Raw genomic sequence first — 23,923 nt, 5'->3', positions numbered from 1 at the left:
TGTGCGAAGGCATGACAGTCATGCATCATCACAAAAACGCCTCATTTTCAGCGACAAAGCATCGCGAGCTGGAGTGTTAAGTTAATACACAAGTTATATGGCTAAAGGTTCCAGTTGGCATGTCATCCTCTGAGAATTGGCGCATGATTGATGCGATCGTTCCAAAAACATGGAGGCATTAATTTATCTCCAGTAGGATCCTGGTGAAGGTTGTATTGGATCTCTCGCAGGAACACTGGGCGTGTGGTGGGAATACAAGCCAGTCCAACACACACTCTCGCACACTCATTCACACCTAGAGGCAATTTAGAATCACCATGTCTCTTGCAAGCAAGAACCTGGAGGAAACCCAGACAGACAACTATATACAGTAGTAAAAGCTATTTGTGGATTCTTCATAAATGTTTTTTTTTTGTTTTGTTTTTTTAGTTTACTGTCTCGCTTAAGACGAGCTCTGGTGTACTGCCCTTATGTAATTTGTAATTATCTTCATCTGGTAGCTTATATGATTTACGGGACAGTTTAATAAGTTACTATTGCCCTTTAAAATGCCTTTTTTTCACAAAAGCAAAGCTCATAGTTTCGTCATCCGTCCATCCGTCCGTCCGTCTGTCTGTCTGTCTGTCTGTGTGCTTTATTTCTACATAGAGAGTCAGAAATGTTATATTGATGCTCTGTGTGTGTGAGAGAGAGACAGTTTCTAAATAGGATTGACAAAAGGTTTACCTCAGAGGATAAAGATAACAGTGAGATCGAGAGGCGGGGGAAGGGACGGGAGCGAGAAGTGAAATAAGAGCGACAGACAGAAATGCAGACTGTGAGAGGCGAGAGTGTGTGTGCAGATGAGTAGGAGGCTGTGAGTAGAGTGGAGACAGAGCAGAAACACAAACACACACACACACACACACACACACACACACACACACGCACGCAGTACTGCCAGACACACTTTCTGACCTACTTCAGCTCTCTGCCTTCCTGATGTATTGTCTGGACCTGAGACAGAAGCTGTCTGTGATGCGATGCTTCAGTCTTACCTTACGTTCATACTAGCAAGCAACAAATCGCTCCTCGAGAGTAGTTTATCTTGTGGGCTCGTCGTGAGTGAGACTCTTATCATTTGTGGGCGTATGGGTTTCGTTTTTGTTTTTTTGTTTTTTCGTTCTGATGGGAAACTGTAGTAACAGTACAGTATGTTGAACCTACAGCCCACTATATCCACCAGAGGGGACCCGTCAGGGCCTTCTAGGCCTTCAGAGAAGCCCAAACATATCAGCAGTTCAAATGTTATATTTAATTCCTTTCATTCTTTCATAATTTCATGAAAATCATTCTCTTCTAATTTTAATTTGGCCTCATTTTCTATCAAATTTGCTTCTGAAATGAAAGCGTTACTGTCCTGAAAACATTAAAATCGAGTTATCCAGTGAGATTGTTTTGTTTGTTGCGTCTAGGCTGCGAAGAGTTTCGAGCTGCTCACTCATTGGTTAGGACTTGATTGCAGATGGCAGACAGACAGAAGGTCATGGCAGTGTATGTTTATGTAGGAAGTGACAGATGAATGATTAACCAATCAGATTTTGATTTATAGTGGGAGGGGCCGGCGGCACGGTGGTGTAGTGGTTAGCGCTGTCGCCTCACAGCAAGAAGGTCCGGGTTCAAGCCCCGTGGCCGGCGAGGGCCTTTCTGTGCGGAGTTTGCATGTTCTCCCCGTGTCCGCGTGGGTTTCCTCCGGGTGCTCCGGTTTCCCCCACAGTCCAAAGACATGCAGGTTAGGTTAACTGGTGACTCTAAATTGACCGTAGGTGTGAATGTGAGTGTGAATGGTTGTCTGAAGTGTCAGCCCTGTGATGACCTGGCGACTTGTCCAGGGTGTACCCCGCCCTTCGCCCGTAGTCAGCTGGGATAGGCTCCAGCTTGCCTGCGACCCTGTAGAACAGGATAAAGCAGCTAGAGATAATGAGATGAGATGAGATGAGTGGGAGGGGCCAAAAAATGTATCGCCCTAGGCCTGCTCGAAGGCTAACCTGAGCTTAACTGCGAGTCAGCACAGCAGTGAAGTCACCTTCCAGCCGGTGTCGCGTTCATCAGTAGTATTCGCGAATGCTAATAAAGTGGTCAAGCTAGTGCTAGCTATCTGTCAAGAGCTACAAGCTAACGACCGACTCTAGACTCCACACACGCTTGCCACAGTATTTTTCACTGGGACTTAAGTATTCATTTCCCTGTGTAATTTACTTAGTGACTTTTAAAATCAGCATCGATAGGTATACACAACGGTGCGACCTGGCAACCTGCCGCTAATCCCTTGCAAAATATTTTGCCCTGTTGCTTTTTGGCTAAGTTTTAATAGTCATGGTTCATCATTGATATCCACTATATGATTTATACACTTGGGTTTAAATGTTGTTTACGTACATTTGTCGACATGCTAGGATTCGTACTAGCTTTGTTGGCAGATTAGCAAAGAGAGCTAACTATATGAGCTACGTACGCTCGCCACAGGCACCGACAATCTCTACTACTTCCTTCCAAGCTTTATTTGTTTTTCTCTGTACATGTTTACTGGGGCGGCACGGTGGTGTAGTGGTTAGCGCTGTCGCCTCACAGCAAGAAGGTCCGGGTTCGAGCCCCGTGGCCGGCAAGGGCCTTTCTGTGCGGAGTTTGCATGTTCTCCCCGTGTCCGCGTGGGTTTCCTCCGGCTGCTCCGGTTTCCCCCACAGTCCAAAGACATGCAGGTTAGGTTAACTGGTGACTCTAAATTGAGCGTAGGTGTGAATGTGAGTGTGAATGGTTGTCTGTGTCTATGTGTCAGCCCTGTGATGACCTGGCGACTTGTCCAGGGTGTACCCCGCCTTTCGCCCGTAGTCAGCTGGGATAGGCTCCAGCTTGCCTGCGACCCTGTAGAACAGGATAAAGCGGCTAGAGATAATGAGATGAGATGGGAGACACGTTTACTGAGAGGCCATGTATGACAGGATAACGTCTAATGAAATCATAGTTAAGTTTTCTTGGGGCTTCAAACTGTAAACAGGACCTAATTATATACATATACATATTGCAAAGGACTGAACCGGAGGCCTACATGCACTCGCGATAGGATTGGTCCGAGGAATGTTGGGTTTGACACGTTACCGCATCGTACTCATTTGTTAAGATGTCACATGTCGGTTTGTCACGGAAATCGTGGCTCCGTGTCACGGACGTGGATAGATACGAACACTCAACTGTCACGTTTTGTCGCTTGTTAGCATGAAGATGAGGATAAAGTCAAAATGTCTGGAATTGGATCTGTGTTTTTATGAAGCGAGAGATCCAGGATGATGATAAAAATGATAGTTATTAGGTCAATAATAATAATAATAAGGGAAGTGCATGCTGGGTTTAGTGTGCACCGGACCTGTGTTTTAAATAGCCTGGAATGCGCAGTGCTGGAAATGGGTAGGAGTTCAGCAGCCGTTATGGTGCAACGTGAGGTTCTGCTCAGGACGGCAGCTGCTCCAAAGCCGTCACTTCAGCATCTCTGTGTGTGTGTGTGTGTGTGTGTGTGTGTGTGTGTGTGAGAGAGAGAATCAGGTGTGCGCTGCTCAACTGGGTTGTTTCTGCTATACAAGAGAAGACAGTTTAATCCGATTAAAAGACACTCATCCTTCTGCCAGGGCGAGACTCAAAAGATGTAGGATGCTGACCGTCATTCCCAGCGACACAAGACCTCACTGAAGAAGCATCCACCCCCTTCTCTTTAACCTGAAGCTCCTGGCAGCACTGCATGAACCAACATGTACACCGTATGCAAAAGGAAAGGCAAAGGTCACGTCAAGGCCACCTGTTAGAAATGACAGCTGAGTGCCGCTTCTCTTCTCTCTGCTCCACTCCCCCTCCTGTCTCTCTCTCTCTCTCTCTCCAACTCCTCCTCCTCTTCCTCCACCTCCTCTCCCCTGCTGTTCTCTGTTAACCCCTTAGGGATGGTCCACCCAGTATGCAAACACACTCGCTCGTATTCACTCGCTCTCTTGTTTCTCGCTTCTCAGTTTGAGTTTGTTTCCTTCTCTTTTTTTTTTTTTTTTTTAATGCTACTCTTTCTCTCTCACCCTGCTAAGTAACCAGGCAGTTCGAAATGACTTTGGTGTATTCCTGTCAGCCGTGGCTTTGCGTATCCGTGCGCTATGATTAATGCAGCGGCGCAGTCGCTGCACGACGTGTTTGTGTAGTCGAAGGGGTCAGGATACTGAGTCACACATTTTGCTCAGTGCTGTTTGAGAGGAAGACCACTTAAAGTGACGAAACACAAGGGGTAAAGGAAAGCGGAGAACCTTGGATGTGTGATGATGATGATGATGATGATGATATCATTATAAAAACATTTCTGAGCCCTGATTTTCTGAGATGGCACATATTAAAGGTGCAGTTTGTATTTTTGTTGTAGTTGTTCTGGAGCTGGAAAAAAACCAGACAAGTTCTGCCTTGACGTGCTGTTCCTCCAGCATCTGTCGTGAAACTTGACATGCCTTGTGTGTACCGTTCCAGGAAAAAGTGGTAGATCGCAGTATTTCAGGGCCGGAAAAATGTAAACAAAATGCTATAAAGGAACTCGCCATATCCGTGGCCCAAAGTTATCCAAAAGGCGTTTGTTCGAAGGTGCTTTGAAGTTTGTCGTAGATCTCGAAACACCTCTTTCTGATTACAACCTGAGCCTTTTAGGTCTGATGAAAAGTCTAGAGTTTATTTTCGACCAAGGAACTGGAGGAATGATTGTACTCTTGGTGAAAAGGATCAATAGGCAGAGCATCGACTCTTTTTTTTAATTTATTTTTTTATTTATGAATGAAGCAACAATTGTTTCATGTTTTAAATAACTGCATCCTATCGCTTAGCCGTAAAGAGAAAGCATAGTACCAGAAGAAGAAGAAGAAGAAGCAGGGAGATGGTATTAAATAGAAGGAGAGATAAGTTGAGGAGATTAGAAAGACGAGCTGTCAAACCAGTTCAGCCTGAATCCCCTTCCAAGGTACTCCTTTCTGTGAATCCTTCTCTGCATGTCGTGCAGCAGCCCCCACCTTTAGCAAGCCTCCACCTCCCACACTCGCCACCCCTCCTTCTTCATCTCCACTGCACTGAAACCGATCCAGGAGCCGCATGGCCTGTGGAGCCAGCAGAACGTGATAGCCGGTCGTGCCAACACTTGCCCGTGCCACTCACTCTCGGATGCAGGAGCAGGTGATCTTGAGACTTCTTGAGTTCTTCAAGAGCCTGGTTTCATCCAGAAGTGTGTAAACAGGTTGCGAAATTGCACATTGTGTTCCTGACAAGTGCCTGGCCCCCTTACCGTGTACCATCGCTTGTTGATTATCGTCATCCGGAATTGAAACATCTATTCCGCTGTCAGGTGTAGGGTCGGGATTGACATCTCTTGCTCATTCCTAATCCCCTAATCCTGTCCATCTGCTCTCGTCCACGGCTCTCTTCCCATTCATTTGCCCTTTCTTTATCCCTTTATCCCTCCATATCACTTTGCGCTTATATGTACAGTATAAATGCCAATGTGATTCTGTTGTACGTCAAGTAACGGAGGTCCATCGGAGTACCTTTGGCGCTGGCTGTCTGGCTGGCTGGCCTTGCTGGGTTGTGCGGTGGCAGGAAGTGTCAGTTTACCAGCTTAGCGAGCAGAATAAGAGCACGGTCGCTCTCCTGTTACCATCAAACAAAACACTGGTGCTCTGAGATGATGTCTCCGTCTTGTCATCTTTTCTGCCTTGTCATTCCAAGAGAAGACAAGATAGCAAACGTTTCCTTTTCCTTGTCACCGGAATGGTCCTATCAAGAGCCATCTTTTACCTGGTGTACCTTTAAATGAGCTTTTGTAGTATTCTTATTATCGGGTGAAAGATTCATGCTAAGGGTATGTGCCCAGGAACTTGGCGGATATCTTTATCAATAAGCCAATGTTAACTTTCGTCACTCAGAAAATGCTTTTGGTGGATATGTTTACGGAATAGGATGATATTTTGATCCAAATGTGGACCAATATTGTCCAGAAATGCTTTATTAGTATTGGATCAGATGATGCTGTAAGTTTTCCATTGATGCCACGTGATGTCGACTTGATGGTTGACTGGACTTTCTACGTAAAGTCCGCTTGATCAACGGGGATCATTCTTTCCATTTGAGCTCATCATTGGCTGAAAGATAACGGCCATAATGCCCTCTTTTAAATTAAAAGTCTTGTGCAACTACAGGACGAAATAGCAAGGGGGGAATAAAAATGGTCAGTGATGGACGAATATCCGATTTTGAAGAAGAAGCCTTTATTTCTCACGTGTACACTCAAGCATAGTGAAATTCCCCCTCTGCACTTAACCCATAAGTGAGCAATGAGCACATGCCTAGAGCAGTGGGCAGCTATGCTACAGCCTTGCTCAAGGGCCATGATACCGACGGAGGGGAAAGTGCTGTTCGTTCACTCAACTCCCCTCACGTTTTTCCTGCCCATCCCAGGAATCGAACCATTGACCCTTAGGACCCAAGGCTGCTTCTCTGACCTTCAGGCCATGGCTGCCCCATTTTGACCTGTGGACTGAGAGTTCTGATTTTGGTCTAAAGTGGAATCGGTGCATCCTCCATCCAGGGTTCCTGGTTGGACCCTGAGCTTGGGTTACTGTCCATGTGAAGTTCCTTTCCCAGGTTTTCCGATGTCCTCGTACCCCTCCTTAAAATCGTGCTAATAGGAAGATTAGCCACTTGAAATTGTCCCAAGGTACTCTGCGATGGATTGTCTTCCCATCCAGGGTGGATTCCTACCTTGCACACAGGATAGCATCCAGATCCACGAGGATGCTGACGAGGATAAAGATGAATGAATTACGTTTCTTCTTTCATTATTAGCTCGTCCGGCCAACAGGTGATGGGTTTATGCCATCATGTGTTGTCCGTCGTCCATCTGGCATCGTCCACATTTCACGAAAATCGCTTCTTCTCTCTCAATTATTCACTGATTTTTTTAATTCTTTTTGGCAGGAAGGTAGGTCTGCCTGGGGTGCATATACTATAGCTTCTATACAAATTTGCATAATTGCAATTAATAATGAAGATATGGAGTAATTAATCAATCCGTAACGAGCAGTTTCCACACAAATCGCTTCTTCTCCCGCAATCCTTCACCGATTTTTGATTCTTTCTGGCATGAAGGTAGGGGTACGTAGGGTGCATAGAACTTCGACCCAGATTTGCTTAATTATGATTATTAATGAAGTTATGGACTGATTAAGCCTTAATGCCTTAAACCAGGGGTCACCAAACTTTTTTCTCTGGGGGCCACATTGTCGTTCCTGACTGTGATGGGGGGCCGGGGTCGGGTCAGCTATATAACATAGAATTGTATGACCCAGACAAATATGACCACCAGCAGGCCTCATTGTGTAGTAGAGATTACTAGCCTGGCACGGCCATCCCCACTACTGTATCCCCACTACTGTATCCCCACTACTGTATCCACACTACTGTATCCCCACTACTGTATCCACACTACTATATCCCCACTACTGTATCCCCACTACTATATCCCCACTACTGTATCCCCACTACTGTATCCCCACTACTATATCCACACTACTATATCCCCACTACTATATCAACACTACTATATCCCCACTACTGTATCCCCACTACTGTATCCCCACTACTATACCCCCACTACTATATCCCCACTACTATACCCCCACTACTGTATCCCCACTACTGTATCCCCACTACTATATCCACACTACTGTATCCCCACTACTGTATCCCCACTACTGTATCCCCACTACTATATCCACACTACTGTATCCACACTACTGTATCCCCACTACTGTATCCCCACTACTATATCCACACTACTGTATCCACACTACTGTATCCCCACTACTGTATCCCCACTACTGTATCCCCACTACTATATCAACACTTGATTCCTGGCACATATTTGTTTATCTTTACTAGTGGTTTGCAAAAGTAGTAATCGAGTCTTCACACTTTGTTTTAATTTGAAATACCACAGATATTCCATTTATTTATTTTCTAATAAAAATAATATCAAAGCTGTCAAGGTAAGAAACATCTGCCTAGTTGAGGTGATTGACACTGGCAAAGGTGAGTGGAAAATTATAAATTGTAGGTAGGCCTGTTGATATTATTAATAATATAAATAATAATTGTATGCAGCACTTAATAAAGGTCAAATAAATAGGCCTATAAAATAAATACATTTTAAAAAACAGTGAAATTATAATATGATCAATAGATCACAGCAGTTGTGCTGTGTCCTGCACGTCATTGCTCTCATCCATGGCCAAAGCAAAAAACTCGAATTCTGACGCTTTCTCATTCAGCTGGTCATACACGTTGTCCCCCAAATCTTCGGTTCGCCTGGTCATAGTAGGTGCGGAGAGACTCGCCGCGTTGAGCGCATCCTTCTTGTTGGGACACGCCTCCTCGGCCACAGCAAGCATGCATACTTTAACAAAGTCCCCATCAGTAAACGGCTTTCCATGGGTAGCTAGTAGGTGAGCTACCTTATAGCGAGCTCGGACAGCAGCCTGGCTGATCTGGGTTTGGCGAAGGAATACATTCTGTTCTGCAGCCAGTCCTCATTTCATCCTCCGAATCCTGTCTTCTCTTGTTTGCCCTCGCAAACTAGCATACTCTTTGTGGCGGGTTTCATAGTGACGACGCAGATTATATTCTTTGAAAACCGGCACACTTTCTTTACATACAAGACAAACTGCACGGTCCTTACACTGAACGAGAAAATAATTGGTGGTCCACTGTTCTTTAAAAACTCTGCACTCTCTGTCAGCTTTTCGCTGACCGCTAGCCATTTTGCTGTCCTGAACACTGACAGTTCTCTGCGCGTGCACTGCCTGTCACCGCTTGATCGTGAGCATATGACGAAAATTCGGAAAATATGAATAGTTCATTTTATAACTAAATATCAATTTTAATTGATAAAATCAACAAAATACAAGATGCAGACATGTTATTATTTGCCAAAAAGCAATTTAAAAAAATAGGCCATGACCACTTTTGGGGATTGCCTCATAGGGCCGGTTCAAGTGATGGGGGGCAGAGGGGCTGGGGGGCCGGTCAAAGGGGGGTGGCAGGCCGGATCTGGCCCGCGGGCCGTAGTTTGGTGACCCCTGCCTTAAACAGTTCAACAAAAAAGTCGCTTCTTCTTGGTCACTTCGTCGCCGCTTTGGATTTGAGCTGGACTGGTCGAGAGTAGAACTGCGCAAGGTGGCCCACTTTAGATCGTTCCTTGTGGACTAGACGGGGCCGGAGCGAGCTACGCCGTCATTGATGGTCTCGTTAATAGTATTGTTAGTTAAACTTATCTTTGTATTTCAATTAATAGGCGGTGATGCATGGTTGGTTGGTTCGTGAGCGTTTGTTTTTTATTATCGATATGATGATGAGTGTGTGTGTGTGTGTGTGTGTGTGTGTGTGTGTGGTTCTGACATGCCTGGCCCTGATCTCAGAATAGAAAAGTGCCAGAAACATCTGACGCTACTGACTGAAGTGTGCTCACTGCTTTGTGTTGAAATAAAACCTATCGCATGCACTGCTTTGGATCGCTTGTCAGCTAAAGAAATCATTGAAAAACTGCGAAGGTACAGAGAGTGATGTTGAAGAGATGTTGCTCAATCTCCCGGTGATCTTTTGTGTGTGTGTGTGTGTGTGTGTGTGTGCACATACTTTGGCAGCTATGCATTCCAGACCACTCCCAGCTCTCAGCACTGTAAGCAAAGCTTCAGGCCTTTTGAATGGCATTCAGTATTTGTGATGAAGGATGAAATGCACAAGTAGCACGATCAGATGAGTCTGTGCGAGTTTGTAACGTTCAAACATCACTCATTCCTGTTGTCTTTGAAAGAGGCCGTTTTGGGACGCCGGGGTGCGAATGATGTGGCGCGTGAGACGGAGGACGATGGCAGGCCGAGATCACAACAGCAGTGATGGAGGGGGGTTTAGAGGGAAGGAAGGAGGAGAATGGCTCAGGCATTCCGCAGGCCTTCCCAGCCACCACACCAAACAGGAAATGCATGAGTTCCCTACTCTACCGGGAGAGAGAGAGAGAGAGAATCTTTCCATTCCTTTGTGTTGCTCAAAAACATTTAGTTGAAAATGAACTGAGGCTGGAGAGAAACGATGCAGGTATCGTGTATGTGATATGTAGAGGATTTTTTTTTTTTTTTCCAGCTGTAAGGGAAGTTTCTAGAATTCTTTTTTCCCTGCCTTGCTGACTCACAGATGTGGGTGTGTGTGCATAGCAGTGTGCATTTACACACTACAACCATCCTTTCCGAAACAACTCGGCATCGCGTAACATAACGTCCTCCTGAAGCTTCATCACGTCAACCAAAAAGTAGCCCGGTTCCAGCGCAGCATCGTGGCTGGCCACATTTTCTGTACTGTACTCCCCGGTATCTGGCTGCGTGAGCTAATTATGATTTTCTGCCAGAACTACTATTCTAGCACACTGATGGCCGATGAGTGTGGGTGTTTCTACATTCCAGCATCGAGAATGCTCGAGTTTGCGCTCAGGACTGATTCTGAGAATGATGACGTCTCGGCTCTTCATCACAGAAGAATTTCTTATGAACTCTGCGGTTCCATACGCCACTTTTGTACACGTAAGTGAGCAAAAGAAATGGGCTCGGGTCGCGCAAAATGACCGAACAACTGGAATAATGAAATGTCGCCGTGCAGGATTATGTGCAAATGACGAAGCGTTAGATTTTTAACCATGGAGAACAGATAATTAATCATTATTCCATGAAATCGAGTCGTACATGAGCTGATAGCCGAGCCACGTACGACGAGATTGAGTGGAATAACTGTTTTATTCTATCCACATCTACTGGATTTTGACAAACAGAGCATTTTTTTTTCTTTTTTTTTCCCCCCAAATTCAATAAATAAAACTTTTATACAAAACGTCCGACAAAATCATTTCCGCTTAGAACGTAAACAAACCGGCGAAATGACAGGAGCGATTTGTGAAAAATGCGTTAATAATCATTCTTGAAAAATAAAAAAAAGATACGTTCTTACTATCAAATACTTTCATTCCTTGGAGGGAGTTTGCATGGAAGGAAGGATCTGATTCGTTTTTTTTATTACACCGAAAATGAAGAGTAAGCAGCTGCACAGCCGACAGAAATGTTGGCGAGGATGGGGATCTTTTAATGTAGACCACTCTCACATCTTTTGGAAATGTCAAAAAATAAATGTATTCTGGGAGATGGTATGTAGGGAGCTACAGCAAATATTAGGATATGGAGTGCCTAAGACGGTGGTGTAGTGGTTAGCGCTGTCGTCTCACAGCAAGAAGGTCCAGGTTCGAGCCCCGTGGCCGGCGAGGGCCTTTCTGTGTGGAGTTTGCATGTTCTGTCCGTGTGGGTTTCCTCCAGGTGCTCCGGTTTCCCCCACAGTCCAAAGACATGCAGGTTAGGTTAACTGGTGACTCTAAATTGAGCGTAGGTGTGAATGTGAGTGTGAATGGTTGTCTGTGTCTATGTGTCAGCCCTGTGATGACCTGGCGACTTGTCCAGGGTGTACCCCACCTTTCGCCCGTAGTCAGCTGGGATAGGCTCCAGCTTGCCTGCGACCCTGTAGAAGGATAAAGCGGCTAGAGATGATGAGATGAGAGTGCCTAATGGCCCTTTTCCACTACCCTTTTTCAGCTCGCTTCAGCTCACTTCAGCCCGACACGGCTCGCGTTTCGACTATCTAAGAACAGCACGACTCAGCTCACTTCAGCCCTGCTCAGCCCCCAAAACTCGCACCGTTTTGGAGTGGGGCTGAAGCGAGCCAAACCGAGCTGAGTGAGGCTAGGGGCGTGAGGAGACACTCCCCTGTGCACTGATTGGTGAGGAGGAGTGTCCTCACACGCCCTGCGAGCACGCTGGGATCTGTAAACACCGTAAACCCAGAAGAAGGAGAATTACAAATTATGAAGCCTTATGCGCCTCGCCTCATCTATACGCTCTTGCCAGTATCTGTTGGTGTTGTCGGTGACAACAAGCCACAGCACCAAGACCAGCAACACTAACGACTCCATGTTTATTGTTTACTCTCCGGGTTGTGAGACTACCGCTTAAAAGGTCACTGATGTCACTGTTTACGCCGCCTAACGACATCACGTGACGTCCACCCACTTTCGCTAACTCCACCCAATGTGTCCACCCACTTCCAGCCAGCACGGTTCAGCGCGGTTGTAGTCGAAATGCAACCCCAACAGCCCCGCTCAGCTCGACTCAGCCCGACTCAGCATGGCACGGCTCAGCCGCGTTGGTAGTGGAAAAGCGGCATAAGACTTGTTTAGTGCTTTATTTATGTAAATTCACAGCGACTGATATTACTGAGGCCATTATTAAAAAATGTTCTGTTTCCGGTCCACCGTTTGTGCGGTTGAATTTTTTTTTTTAACGCTGGTTTTTCGGCATTTTTTTCGGGTTCGTAAATCTAAAATCGAACTTGACATTTCCGCATTCCCAGGGCTTTCCACTAAGGCTCATACTAGCCAGCCATGACAAATAAGTAGCCAGCCGGGGGGGAGTAAACACAAAATAAACTCCTGTGCACACAGTTCCCAGGATTAAATGTATTTTCCACAGACCATTTATTTATTCACTTTACTCAAATACAAAGTAAAATGGCAGTAAATCTTCTTTCTTTTCTTGCGTATTGCATCATGAGGCGTTCCTGGCTTGTAAATCTCTTATTTTCGGTGCATGACACATTCACGGAACTGAGTATGCTATGAATTAACAACGACAACGGTCTGCAAGGGGCTACACAATTACACACTCGGCGAACATTTCTCCATTTGTGTATGAAAATACACTCCAACCACTCAGTTTGGTTTCATTTACAACCAGCGGTGTCTTTTGATGCCAGCACGTAATTGAACGAGAGAAGACTGGTTTACCGGAGACAAAATAAGCATCATCTCTGCTTCTGTTCCCTCCGACACACTACTGCCTCCGCCGAGTGCACGCACTCTGAACTGAATCAGCTCTGCGCATGCGTCGTGCGGCACAAAAAAACGGCAGCCACCATGAAGGAAGCAGATCCGGAGTTTTCAAACATTTGCTTAAGTGTGAAATCGCAAAATGGTATTCTAGCGAACAACAAAATAGTAAAGATTCAGAAAAACAAATCATTCAGTGATCATTTTAATAGTGTAATTTCATCCCGGCCGATTTAGAACTACCAAAAGTCCGAGTGTCGGACATTTTAAGTACCTTTGTAAAAGTTTTGCAAATGTTGCAGTCGGCATTTAAAATGCTAACTTAAAGTTTTTGTACAAGTTTCAGTTGATTAAACCGTCATATTTTATTAAATGTGTCTGCTTTTGTAATAAAAAAGTACTGAAAGAAAAAGCAAACACAGCATTGCGATTTCTTATCCATCCATATATTTAAAAAAAAAATCCCTCCCTCCCGACTGAAAATTTTTTTGCTCATCCGGTGACAGGAAACGGATTTTTTTTAAAGGATGGCCTCATGATGGATACCTGATCAAAATACTACTGGTGGCAGGCAAGAAAGCCATCACGAGGGACTGGGGAAAGGAAACACCACCAACGAAAGATCAATGGATAACAATTGTGGAAGAAATCTCATCTCATCTCATTATCTGTAGCCGCTTTATTCTTCTACAGGGTCGCAGGCAAGCTGGAGCCTATCCCAGCTGACTACGGGCGAAAGGCGGGGTACACCCTGGACAAGTCGCCAGGTCATCACAGGGCTGACACATAGACACAGACAACCATTCACACTCACATTCACACCTACGCTCAATTTAGGTGGGGTTTACATTAGACCGTATCAGCGGATCATCAGATTAACGTTTTTAAAAACGATTAGCGTGCACACAGCAACGCCAATACACGATTCGCGTGCACACAGCAATGCCAATACACGGATAAGCTAATCACCTGACTAATTCGGCACGTAAGTTGAAATGTGTCAGTGCAGCTCATCGCTTCCTCCTCAGCGGCTGCGCTCCAAATCACTCCGCCCTGAACAGCGAGTGCCCTCTGGAGGGTGCGCACTCCGGCCCTGCGCAGCTCACAGAGCGCGCGAGTGGAGTGCACGAGCAGTGATTCGGGACTGAGCCGCTGTGCGCAAGTCACTTACCACTTGCAAGTGGAAGGATGGCAAGCCTAAAGACCATCATAACTACACAATGGGCAGTATTTGCATCAGTATTTGCAGTATTTTCATACTTTTATACTCTTTAATGAAAGGTGATACAAGGCGGAAGTCCGCGCCGTTTTTCAGCAGTCATGTCACATGACCAACGCCAGCGAATCAGGAAGGTGGATGTCACAGTGACGTTGTCCAATGACGACGCCAGCTAGAGCTCAGCACAGCGTATCCGTGTATCTCAATGTTTACACAGCACCGGACCAGACACGATCTGGATTGAATACGTGGACCCTGGCGGATTCCCGTTTCCCGGCGTTTCCAGGCGGTTTAATGTAAACGGACAGTGCATCCGCGAAGAAAACGAGACAGATAGGGTCTAATGTAAACTTGGCCTTAGAGTCACCAGTTAACCTAACCTGCATGTCTTTGGACTGTGGGGGAAACCGGAGCACCCGGAGGAAACCCACGCGGACACGGGGAGAACATGCAAACTCCGCACAGAAAGGCCCTCGCCGGCCACGGGGCTCGAACCTGGACCTTCTTGCTGTGAGGCGACAGCGCTAACCACTACACCACCATGCCGCCTGGAAGAAATCTTTTTAATGGAAAAATCGACACACATACTGAGGCTACAGGGAGCACAACTGGACAGGAAACGGGAAAAATGGGCTCTGTACAGGACTCTAAACGCTGATACTGGACTGGAATAATAATTGAAAGATATACCACTCTACAAGATTGTAAGAATAGTGTGCTCTCCCCGGGCAGCTTTCTGTTTAGTTTACTTGTATTTGTTTTTTAAATTGTTGCAAAAATATGTCAAGAATAAAAATTTAAGTGACAAAAAGTCATTCCGTATTTTGTTGCCCTTTTTTTTTTTCAGGTTTCGTTTTCGAGTGGACTTTTTAAATTTCGTCCTCGGTTGCTTCAGCAACACGCGCCGCCATTTTGTTTTTCCCTACTCACGGTATATGAGCTGATATCCTAGCCAATCAGAGCGCGCGATTGCTCATATCCAGTGAGCGCGGATGGAATAACTTTCATTCGAGAGTGCTATAAAAATCTAGTTTGATATCTCAGGAAGATGTTCCATCTCCTCCAACACTTTCCCCGCCGTCGTCATACTCGAAACAGGAAGTAGTGTGAAGGACGAGCCGAGCTTATGACGCGGCTCGGAATGAAGCCCCAAGAGTGGACAGTTTGGCGAAGACGAGTTTTCAACACGGCCAGGACATGTTTCCGTTCTCCAAAACAGCTCTGTCGTGTCACCAAAGGCAAAGGCAGGTGGTTTCAAGTGGGGGGGGAAGCACAAGTATGAAAAAAGACGCAAGTGACCTGTTTATCAAAAATTAACAGGGTTTAATCGCACCTCCCTTTTTTTTTTTTTTTTTTCTGGGAAATGTTTTCATGAGTTGGTTGTTGGTTGTAGAGTCATGGCCTGTGCAGCAGCAGCAGCGACGTGCGTTTATGTTGAGTAATGGATAAGGGTGGGGCAGGAGCACATGTTAAAAAATAGACATGTAGTAGTGGCTTTGAATGTTTCTTTTCGTTTCTTTTCTTTTATTCTAAATCGAGGATGATTGTTGGTGGGGAGGGGACTCGGAGATAATCATAGCCTTCTGTAGCATGTGCACACAGGAGCAGAGAGAAAGAGAGAGAGAGAGAGAGAGGCTGCTCTCAAAGCCACTTCCTGCTTTTGACTCTCAACCCAACCCCCCTGCTGTTCCTCTCTCCAGCCCGTGAGCCGATTTCACTCAGCGAGACGCAGACGGCCCGGCCCCTCCATGTATTTGCGTCTCCTGCATCTCCTTTCCTGTCGATCCTCCAGTCGTCTCTCACATGACCATTTCTCTGTCTCTCTCTCTCTCTCTCTCTCTCTCTCTCGCCGTCGCTCTCTTCCTCACCCTCGATTTTTCTGTCTCTGTCTCTTTAACTCTGTCTCTTTCCTCTTCTCTCCTCTTAGGAGTGCTTCATCTCTCTAACGTCTTTCTTTCTCAATGGCCCCACCCTCCTCTCTCTCTCTCTCTCTCTCTCTCTCTCTGGGATGGCCCCCCCCTTCTTTTCTCGCAGCCTGGCTGTTAGTATCAGTCTCCTGCAGCTGCTGCAGTCCTTTGGCTTGACTGTTTTTCGTTCGAGGCAACATGGTGCAGGCCGTTGATGGCTGCTCGAGATGCTTCGATGCAAGACAACTTTTTTTTTTTTTCTCATGAGCAGAGCATTTTACGACTTCCTCAAATCGCAGAAAAGAAACCAACAAACTCGTGATGAAGGGCAGGAATTCAAAGAAGCAGAGCTGACGATAAAAGTTAGCATATTGCTTCGTTTATAATGATCGATCTGCAGTGCTTAAGGCTTTGGACCGTGGTGTGTTTTTTTTTTTTTTTTTTTTTTTCTGTACTCTGATCAGTCAGAAAAAATTTGGACGGTACTTTGCAGCACGGCCCAAGAGACTAATCTGTTCATCATATTTCATATTTCATATTGTCCATATGAAACGGCCGTCTTGGTTCGTGAAAATGATTCTCAGTTTGGTGATCGTGTAGAATAACAAGAATCAAAAGTAAAATCTCACCTTGCGTAACTTGCCCAGTTTATCGTTTTTGAAAAACGTTATCCGTGATTATTCCGTCGAATACGATAAGTCGGTTTCCACGATCATTTTTGTTTAATGGTCGATTTAGCCGTAAGCAGCAATCCATGAGGCCCAAGTACACTTTACAGATACGGACAAGTTTACCTAGACTGCCAGACTGGCTCCTGTTTATTTCCTCTGTTAGATCTGAGACTGCAATTCATGAAAGAGGATCGCTTACCTTTATATGAAGTGATCGAGAAAATACACTCACCGGCCACTTTAATAGGAACTTGTTCTTGATTCTGAGATCCCTGTTCTTGGCTGCAGGAGCAGAACCCAATGCGGCGATCTGCTGTTGCACGCCGAGATGCTTTTCTGCTCACCACGGTTGTAAAGAGTGGTTATACGAGTTGCTATATCATTCCTTGCAAAAAAAGGCTCGAACCAATCTGTGCCAGGTTTCCCAAAAGCATTGTAGCACAGAGGTGGACCGTAACGAAGTATTTGAGTGCTGTACTTAAAGGAGATACGCAGAGCCTTTATTTTTAAATAAATTTCTGAGTGGATAGTATCTCCATCCTTGACTCTTGTATGCTGCATAAATAGGAATAAAAAAATATATATTTTTGAGAGTTAAAATCGACCGCAAAGTTGGCATTCGAGCTGCCCCGCTGAGCCAGCCAGCCCTGAGTGCGTGACGTCACAGCGGTAACCAGTTTTAAGGCCGAGGCCTTTGACAGCTATAGACCAAAGTCATATAAATAAAAATGTATGGTGAAAGTAAGAAATACCGTTCCTGACTTGCTCAACTAAGACTGATTGTGGGTTGACTCTCATTAAAACAGGATAGGTGTTATAACTTATGCAACACACATGTACATGCATGCATTTTCACTGATAAAACGTAAAAGGCTCATTAAATCATCAGATGAACTGAGACAATCACATTCTGAAGCAAATTAAATCATCTTATACCGGTAACTTAAACACACAATACAAGTTACATGTCTCATCTCATTATCTGTAGCCGCTTTATCCTGTTCTACAGGGTCACAGGCAAGCTGGAGCCTATCCCAGCTGACTACGGGCGAAAGGCGGGGTACACCCTGGACAAGTCGCCAGGTCATCACAGGGCTGCACATAGACACAGACAACCATTCACACTCACATTCACACCTACGGTCAATTTAGAGTCACCAGTTAACCTAACCTGCATGTCTTTGGACTGTGGGGGAAACCGGAGCACCCGGAGGAAACCCACACGGACACGGGGAGAACATGCAAACTCCGCACAGAAAGGCCCTCGCCGGCCACGGGGCTCGAACCCAGACCTTCTCGCTATGAGGCGACAGCGCTAACCACTACACCAGCGTGCCGCCCCAAGTTACATGTATTAATCTAAATGCAGGTAAACAATGAGTTGTTTTTTTTTTTATCCAAATGAGAGTCAGAGCTTACCCGTCTGTGTTCTCGCTTCTTGAAGGCCGACTGTTTTTGAAACAATCTGACTTTCAGTTGTTTGTTCAGTTCTCTGTTCATTCACGTCTTCCACGTAAGGGCAAGATGGCAGCGATATCCAGTTTTGAAATCAGACGGCTGCTCCACTCATTCACTTTTCTTCATACTGTGTACTCCGCCATTACTGCTCAGCTCAGGCAATTACTAAAACCCGGGATGGAACAGAACGTCACCGGTTTTAGCAACAACTGCAGGGAGGTCACTGCCTGAGCGATATGTCCCGTCCCGTTCCATCCCGGGTTTTAGCAACAACCCTCGGCTCACTCCGGGAGGACTGGTGCAACTGAACTCACTTTCCTTTTTTAAAAAATAAATAAATAAAATAAATACTTTCCTTTTCTCTGTGATGAGCTGGCGACTTGTCCAGGGTGTGCCCCGCCTTTCGCCCGTAGTCAGCTGGGATAGGCTCCAGCTTGCCTGCGACCCTGTAGAACAGGATAAAGCGGCTAGAGATAATGAGATGAGATGTTGGTACTGCACCCTCTTTCAGTACGGGCTTATAGCCAACGCTCTTCAACAGATCAGAGGTCTCATACGAGTCTTCAGTAAAATGTGCAGAGCAGAGCAGAGACCACTTCATAGGCGCCCAATGTGCCCATGAACTTCTCACAAAATGCGTCCAAATCTTTGCAGTTTGAACATTCTTGGGCCATGAATGCAATGCAAAGCCACCTTCTGTTGTGTTGCTGCACCAGCCAATAACACATCTACGTGGCGTGGCGATAAATTAGCTCAAAATGGAGGATCGGAGTTGCAGTCAGCTCTGTGTTTTAGTATAGCGGAAATGGCGATGAGACCGATAGACTTCCTGTTGTGACGTTACGGACGTCAAGGTCATTCATTCAGACCGCTACCTATATAAATCACTTTAATCGTAAAAATTACTGTATTAGATTTATTGGTAACGTTTAAAACTATTCCTGTGCCATTCTTGAGGTCTCAAGGCATTTATAAACGAAACTGAGGCCATGGTTCTGCGTATCTGCTTTAAGTACACTTTGAGTATCTGTACTTGACTTAAGTATTATTTTTTTTTTGGAAACTTACGACTTTAACTTCACTACCTTTGAAAGACTTGACTTAAACTCTCGTGGTTACCAGAGGACTAGCCCCCCACTGTAACCCTAGCTATGTAATAGGTGAGAGGCTGAGGGCTACGGAAACGGAGATCGGCGCCGCCCTATGCGCCACATGGCGTGGGAAGGGAAGGACATTTGAAAGACAAATATTGTACTTTTTACTCCACTACATTTTTATCAAGGTCCTCGTTACTCGTTACTGTGAAGCAGCTTTGAAAGTTTTTTTTTTCCTTTTCTTTTCTAAAATGTGATTGGGGTTTCTTTCGCAGGTGACACTGAGACAGCCGATCAGTAATCACTAGGGTCACATCACGTCCACAGACTGGATAAAATCAAGATCGATGATTTCACAGTAGCATTATTTGAACACGATCAATTGATGCCAGAATGGAAGGAGGCGGTTCTTCTGGGGAATTCACACACTCATGGCCCACGAACCCATGTTTCAGTTTTCTGAGAGAATTAAAAATTTGTTTCATTTTAAATGTTTGCTTTGTTTGCCAAAAACGAACCACATCACAGCCTACAAAAACCCGCCATCCAACCTGCGGAAGCATATTGAGGTATATAAACGGTTTATTCCAAGAGGAAGCTTGTAATGAAGTTGTCTGCGCTTTTAGAGCTAGCGATAACATTGCAATAGCTATGCAGTCTGGTTAGTCAAAGGACTTTCTATGGATTTGCCCGTCAAGTTGCCGTCGCCTTGTCCACGGCTAATGTTAACACATAGCTAGTTAACTTGGACACTGTTAGTTAGCATGTAAAAATGGAGTTGCGCTAACATGAATAACGTTAACTTATCCGAAGTCCTTTCAGAAATATGTTTTAGCATAATCTTGCCAAATAAACAGAATGTAGAAATCTTTCTTTTCTAGTAGCGTTAGCTACCCAATATGATTGAGTTTGAAAAGAGTTTGCTAGCATGTCAGGTGGAGCCTCACTGACTAGCTAGCTTAACGTTAAACCACCATGATGGCACCGCATGCGTTCATTTTGTGAATTCATCAAATACTCCAGTAGGTTGTTTCAGAGACATGAGGTATTATCAGCGTTGTGGCAATAATACAACAATGTGTTGACAGAAAATGTACTTTTAATACTTAAGTATTTTTAAAAGCAAGCACTTTAGTATTTTAACTTAAATAAAAGAATTGACTGGACAACTTTCACTTGTATCGGAGTAACATTTGACCAGTGGGATCTGTACTTTGACTTAAGTCATGAAGTTGGGTACTTTGTCCACTTCTGTCGTAGCACAAAGATCATCGTTAAATGGTAGAGCGAGCAGCACAATGATCTCTCTCTCTCTCCTAGTTAAGATGCTCTTAGTGTTAAGAGGCTTTTGGGAAACTCACCCCTAGCCATTTTCCTCTGGAATGTATTACTGACATTGTTCAGTGTTTTGGAAAAGGACAGAGCTTATATATTTTGGTACATATTTTTAACGTTAAGGTGTTCATTTCATTGCTGCATCCAGAAATTAGTGTCTCGATAACAATTAAAAACACAAACTATTTATTTATTTATTTATTTATTTATTAATCAGTGCAAACCTTTGGATACTGGCCATGACGTTAAAGGAGAACGGAAATCATTTTTAAACTTGCTTTATTTCTTAATTAGCGTGCTATTCAATTGCATTTTCGGTTTTAGTAACCTTATATCATGGCTCGTATTGGCAACTAATTGCAATTAAATATTATACTCATCGGCCTGTTCGGTTTTTAGCCGTGTTGAATTTAGTTCGTTTGGTCCACGGCAGGCGTCGCTTATCCGCGCGATCTTCACGAGACTTGCCGCGAGACTTCGAAACGTCAAGTGTCCGCCAGGTGTCAGTGCCGCCATTTTGAAAACTGTTTTCCAAACGAAGTATTGCACAAAAACGAGTTTAAATGACGATTACTGCCTACTTTTTTCAAACTTTCCTGATCGCTATCAAAACAAACAAAACTTCCGGCTTGATCACGTCAGCATTCGAAAGAGGGCGCGCACGTCTTTTGACAGCGTCGGCAGATGTCGGTCACTTTGATTTCCGCTGTACGTTTTACTTCCGTCCTACGACGTCTCGCACAGGTCTTGACGAATCTCGTTTATGGACTGATATATTACAGAGCATATTTCAAACACTCATAACTTGCTATAGCAGCGACAAAATAGCGATCAGAAATGCATTCCGATATTTAATAAAATGAGAAATAGAATTTTGATGATTAAAAAATTTGCCTTCAGTTCTCCTTTAAAGGATTGAGCACATAGTGAAGGAAGAACTGTAGTTGTTTTTATGGCAAAAAAGGCAGGATCCTTATAAACGCAATAAATCGTCATATTCTAAAACTGCTTCCCTAAAACGAGGTTTGTTTTTCCTGCCCCCCCCCCCAGGACGACTTTCTGTCAGTGTTCCAGTTTCAAAACTAACAGCTCTGCCAGTATATTGTATGCAGTAGAGCTGAAATCCACACTGCCCTCCTCCCACTGTGTTACAGATGCTCGGTCTGGTAGCCGCAGTGCGATTTGTTCGTATGAACATGAACACACACGCACACACGTATGGCATGTGCTATAAGAGGAAGTTGAGAGATAAAAACCCTTCCTGAGGTGTGCAGATGCTGAACTGAGCAAGTGCCTCTGAGGGGATATCCTGATGCTTCGGTCTTTCTAACCATCACGGTGTCGCATGTCAGAATGACGACGCAAACGATTAACAAAACAGCCCGATTATACACACCATGACATTAAAACCACTGACAGGTGAAGAACTGAATAGCATTGATTATCTCATTACAGTGGCACCTGTCAAGGGGCATATACAGTACGAGGCAGCAAGAGAACAATGTGTTGAAAGCAGGAAAAATGATCAAGTGTGAGGACCGGGCAAATTGATGGCGAGGTGACTGGGTCTGAACATCTCTTGGGGGGGAGGCGCATTTTATGGGGTGTTCCTGGTATGTATACAGTGGTTAGTACCGACCGAAAGTGGTCCAAGGATCCAAAGGACAACCGGTGAACCGGCGACAGGGTCATGGGTGTCGAAGGCTCATTGCTTCGCATTGGGCACGAAGGCTAGCCCATATGGTCCAATACCACAGAAGAGCTCCCGTAGCACAAACTGCTGAAAAAGTTCATTCTGATTTAGCCAGCATTAACTTCGGAGCGCTTCTGTTGGATTGGACCATATGGTCTAGCCTTCATACCCCATGCAAATCAATGAGCCTTCGACACCCATGACCCTGTCGCCGGTTCACCGGTTGTCCTTTGGATCCTTGGACCACTTTGGTCAGGATTAACCACTGCGTACATACCAGGAACACTCCACAAGATTTTTTTTTTTTTTTAAACAGGTGCTCAGACCCAGTTATCCCACCATCACAATTTGTCCCTTGTAAAAAGTCACTCAGGTCCTCACACTTGATCATTTTTCCCGCTTCCAACACATCAACTTTCAAGAACTGACTGTTCTCTTGCTGCCTCATATCATATGCCATTGTAACGAGATAATCAATGTTATTCACTTCTTCACCTGTCTGTGGTTTTTAACGTTCCGTCTGATTGGGTGTGTGTGTGTGTGTGTGTGTGTGTGTGTGTGTGTGTGTGTGTGTGTGTGTGTGAATATCTCCTGTTTTTAACCACATACTGAAAGTCATGAATCGTGCCAAGATCAACACCGCTCGAAGTGTAAGAAGAGATATTGTTCATCAGGAAGAGTTATAAAGAAATATTAAAGCAGTTGTAGGTCATTTGTTCAGCGGTATGTCAGAATCGACTCATTTGTCACGTCAGATTTTGCCCACACACTGGATTCATCCAAAGAATAAAAAGTTTCAGAGATCAATTCTTGTATCTCAGGGAGCTTTGTATCACTCTGTTCTTCTCATTTGTACTCTTCCTTCCGTAATCCCACTAATTGGAGCAGTGTAAGTGGTTAGCACGGTCGTCTCACAGCAAGAATGTTCCGCGTTCGAGCCCAGCAGCTGGCGAGGGCCTTTCTGTTACCCCTTTTCCACCAAATCAGTTCCAGGGCTGGTTCGGGGCCAGTGCTGGTGCTGGTTCACAACTCGTTCAACTTGCGAGCCAGCTGAGAACCAGTTTGCTTTTCCATAGCTCACGGTGCTAAGGGAAGCCACGTCATTACGTCGCTGTATACGTCAGTTACGTCGTTGTATACGTCAGTTACGTCGCTACGTTTGCATAAACCTTGGCGCGAATATCGAAGCAAAAGCAACACGGAAGAAGCAACAACAACAACAATAATAATAATAATGGATGACTTCGCGTTTGTACAGCTGCTGCTTCTCGTCGCTTAAAAATGGCGATCTTTCGCGGTCTTGTTATTGTTGTTGGTCTTAACAACTCCGCGCCCCCGCTGACGTAAGCGGTTCTTTCCTCTGGCCCAGCAGAGAGTTGGTGCTAGCCTGGAACCGGTTTTTCTGGCCCCAGAGCCAGTTCTTTGTCAGTGGAAACAGAAAACCCGGTTCCAAACTAAGCACTGGCCCCGAACCAGCCCTGGAACTGCTTTGGTGGAAAAGGGGCATGTGTGGAGTTTGCATGTTCTCCCCGTGTCT

General features: G+C 45.1%; 1 protein-coding gene across 6 annotated transcripts in view; it reads left to right on the top strand.

Moving 5' to 3' along the window:
* The window catches only part of rreb1b (ras responsive element binding protein 1b), a 90,563-nt gene that overhangs the window by 31,076 nt on the left and 35,564 nt on the right, over window positions 1-23,923 (top strand). The window contains exon 1 of one of the 6 annotated variants that reach the window (XM_060905667.1): window positions 19,905-19,927. The exons of the other annotated variants lie outside the window; for them this stretch is intronic. The gene's annotated coding sequence lies outside the window, so the exon portion shown is untranslated. Of the gene's footprint in view, window positions 1-19,904; window positions 19,928-23,923 lie in introns of those variants that run through there. 6 annotated transcript variants of the gene reach the window in all.

This window comes from Neoarius graeffei, chromosome 23, assembly GCF_027579695.1.
Source record: "Neoarius graeffei isolate fNeoGra1 chromosome 23, fNeoGra1.pri, whole genome shotgun sequence".
Classification (NCBI taxonomy): Eukaryota; Metazoa; Chordata; class Actinopteri; order Siluriformes; family Ariidae; genus Neoarius; species Neoarius graeffei.
The sequence above is the reverse complement of the archived record's forward strand: the minus strand, read 5'-3'. Positions and strand labels throughout refer to the sequence as shown.